This window comes from Arachis duranensis, chromosome 1 (genome assembly GCF_000817695.3).
Source record: "Arachis duranensis cultivar V14167 chromosome 1, aradu.V14167.gnm2.J7QH, whole genome shotgun sequence".
In the NCBI taxonomy this organism is placed as follows: Eukaryota; Viridiplantae; Streptophyta; class Magnoliopsida; order Fabales; family Fabaceae; genus Arachis; species Arachis duranensis.
In genome coordinates this window covers 31,788,299-31,792,149 of record NC_029772.3, presented here as the reverse complement: position 1 = coordinate 31,792,149, position 3,851 = coordinate 31,788,299, and positions in this window count along the sequence as shown.

The window sequence follows — 3,851 nt, the reverse complement described above, 5'->3', positions numbered from 1 at the left end:
AGAGAATTTTCTTGGAGCAAGTCAGAGTTATCGCTCCCGACTTGGATCTTTCTCCTTTACATCCTGATAAAGTCGTTATTGACGGTGCTATCGTGGATCCTCCTGCCCCCGTGGTTGTTTCCGAGTCAGAATTGAAGACTCGGGGGCAGAGGATTATTGAGTCTCCTCCTCGTCCTGAAGACGCTCCGAGCTCTTCTGTTGTTCCTCCGACCTCCTCTTCAGCCTCTCTTCCTGGTCCCGGTGGCGCTCCTCCTGAGTTTGGTGGTGGTGATCCTTCTACCCCTCTGAAAAAATGACTTTTTTATGGCTATATGGGGGCTCGGCCTGTGAGTCCCCCCTTTTTTAAACTCTTGATATGCTGTTTGGTGACGTTTGAACAATTTCTTTCGGCTTTTTAAGGCCGTAAACAAAATATTTTCGCAAGTGCCCTTTTTTAAGGCCGTAAACAAAATATTTCAACAAGTGCCCTTTTTTGAATAAGGGTTTAGATTAACAAAATAAATGCCCTTTTTTGGATAAGGGTTTTAAGTTACCTTATGCGTGTATGCTTTTCTAATTTCGATATTTCAAAACCCTCTTGATCTTTCTCTGAAAACCTTTTCTATTGGTTTGTCTTGTTTTTTCGAGCCTTTTCGTTTAAGGGCTTTTATGCAGCCTTTAAACTTTTCTCAGGTTTTCCAATCTCTTTTTGTTATCCTTTATACTCAACTTTGCTTTAGTGAGTTTTTATGACTTAGGTTATTTTTGTGATGCGTTTTTCATCTACTCGGAGTATTCCCGAGTTTGTTTTACTCGGGTTCTCATTTCGACTTAGGAGTCGGATTGTTCCCGAGTTTTTTACGATCAACTCATACAACCTCTTTACACCGACTTGTACCTCGTCGTTTTATCCTGACGACCATCTAGGTCGGTTCATGGGATTTTCACATTTTGTCGAGCTTAAGTCGGCACGTTTCGTAGAAAAACTTAGAAAAATAAAGAAGGATATTATAAGAGATATTGTAAATGAAAAAGATCTTTATTAATTGGGGAGGTACATTCTTGCTACTAAGGGTCTTGATAGCCTATTTCCCTTAGCCTCTACTATGATGCCTCGTTAAAAACCCTTCTCCAGAAAAAACCCTTTTGGGAAAAAAAATCATGAAGTTGGGAAAAGAGTACATCAGGGAGTAGAGTTCGCTTTTAACTGTAGTACCTTTTCACATTACAAGCATGCCACGACCTTGGTAACTCAGTGCCGTTCAGGTCGGTTACTTTATAATAACTCTTTCCTAAAACTTCGTTGATTTTGTATGGTCCCTTCCAATTTGCGGCGAGCTTTCCTTCTCCTGATTTGTTGACTCCAATGTCGTTTCTGATTAAGACCAAGTCGTCCGATCCAATGTCGTTTCTGATTAGGACCAAGTCATCCGGGGCAAATGTTCTTCGAATGACTTTCTTGTTGTACCTGGTAGTCATCCTTTGTTTCAATGCCGCTTCTCTTATCTGGGCATCTTCTCGGACTTCGGGGAGCAAGTCGAGCTCCTCTTTGTGTCCCCATACATTTCCGACCTCGTCATGAAGAATTACCCTTGGGCTTTGCTCATTGATTTCTATTGGAATCATGGCTTCTACACCATAGACTAGTCGGAAAGGTGTTTCTCCTGTGGCAGATTGGGGGGTTGTCCTATAAGCCCATAACACCTGAGGGAGCTCTTCAACCCAAGCTCCCTTTGCTTCCTGTAGTCTTTTCTTTAGTCCTGCCAGTATGACTTTGTTGGCTGCCTCGGCTTGCCCATTGGCTTGTGGGTGTTCTACCGAGGTGAACTGATGTTTGATTTTCATACTGGCTACTAAGCTTCTGAAGGTAGCGTCGGTGAATTGGGTTCCATTATCCGTAGTAATGGAATAAGGTATCCCATATCTTGTGATGATATTTTTGTAGAGGAACCTGCGACTTCTTTGAGCGGTGATAGTGGCTAATGGTTCTGCTTCTATCCACGTTGTGAAGTAATCTATTCCCACGATCAAGTATTTGACTTGTCTTGGCGCTTGGGGAAAAGGACCTAACAAATCCATTCCCCATTTTGCAAAAGGCCATGGAGAAGTGATACTAATGAGCTCTTCTGGGGGAGCCACGTGGAAATTTGCATGCATCTGACACGGTTGACACTTTTTCACAAATTCTGTGGTATCTTTTTGCAAGGTCGGCCAGTAGAATCCAGCTCGGATTACTTTTCTGGCTAGTGATCTTGCTCCGAGATGGTTTCCGCAGATCCCGCTATGTACTTCCTCCAATACCTCGGCGGTTCTTGAGGTCGGTACGCACTTTAATAATGGTGTTGATATCCCCCTTCTATAGAGGATATTTCTCACCAAGGTGTATTGTTGTGCTTCTCTTCGGATCTTTTTAGCTTCTTTCTCCTCTGTAGGGAGGATGTCGAATTTCATGTATTCGACTAAGGGGTTCATCCATCCGAGGTTTAAACCGACTACCTCAAGTACCTCTTGCTTATCTTCTGTTTTTGCTACCGAGGGCTCTTGGAGGGTTTCTTGAATCAGGCTTCTGTTGTTCCCTCCTGGTTTGGTACTTGCTAACTTGGATAGGGCATCCGCTCTGCTGCTTGCTAATTTGGATAGGGCATCCACTCTGCTGTTTAGATCCCGAGTTATGTGTTTGATCTCGGTTTCTGCAACCAAGGTGCTCCAAAGTTTTTTCTAAGTACCTCTTCATGTTAGGGTCCTTTGCCTGATATTCTCCGCTTATTTGGGAGGTCACCACCTGTGAGTCGCTGTATATCATTACTTTTGTAGCACCGACTTCTTCTGCCAACTTCCGGCGATCAAGGCTTCATATTCTGCCTGATTATTTGAAGCCGGAAATTTAAATTTTAAGGAAACCTCTATCTGGGTTCCTCTTTCATCTACTAATATTATGCCTGCGTCGCTCCCTGTTTTGTTGGAGGATCCATCTACATAGAGTTCCCATGTAGTCGGTTTGTCCTCTTGATCCCCTGCATATTCTGCCACGAAGTCGGCGAGGCACTGGGCTTTAATTGCTGTCCGAGTTTCATATCTCAGGTCGAACTCGGAGAGTTCTATTGCCCATTGAACCATTCTCCCTGTAACATCCGTCTTTTGGAGGATTTGCTTCATGGGTTGGTTTGTACGGACTCTTATTGTGTGAGCTTGAAAGTAAGGTCGTAGCCTTCGTGAGGCTATCACTAAGGAGTAGGCAAACTTTTCTAGTTTGTGGTACCTTAGTTCAGGGCCTTGTAGGACCTTACTGATGAAGTAGACTGGGTGTTGTCCGACCTCGTCTTCTTTTATCAGGGCCGACGAGACAGCCCTGTTTGCTACGGATAAGTACAGAACGAGGTATTTTCCTGGTGCTGGTCGGGTTAGGATAGGAGGTTGGCTTAAAAACTTTTTGAACTCTTGGAACGCCTCCTCGCATTCCGGAGTCCATTCGAATGGGCATCCCTTTCTTAATAAGGAAAATAGTGGAAGGGATTTTAGTGCCGATCCTGCCAAAAATCTGGAGAGGGCTGCAAGTCGGCCATTGAGCTGCTGGACCTCTCTCAAACAAGTCGGACTTTTCATTTCTAGGATGGCTCTACATTTATCAGGATTGGCCTCAATCCCTCTTTGTGTTAGCATAAATCCTAGAAATTTTCCTGCTTACACCGCGAAGGCGCATTTTGCAGGATTTAGTCTCATCCCATGCAACCTTATGGTGTCAAAGACTTGTGAGAGGTCAGATAAGAGGTCGACTTCTTCCTTGGTTTTTACTAGCATGTCGTCGACGTATACTTCCATTAGGCTCCCCAGGTGGGGGGAAAACACTTTATTCATCAACCTTTGATATGTGG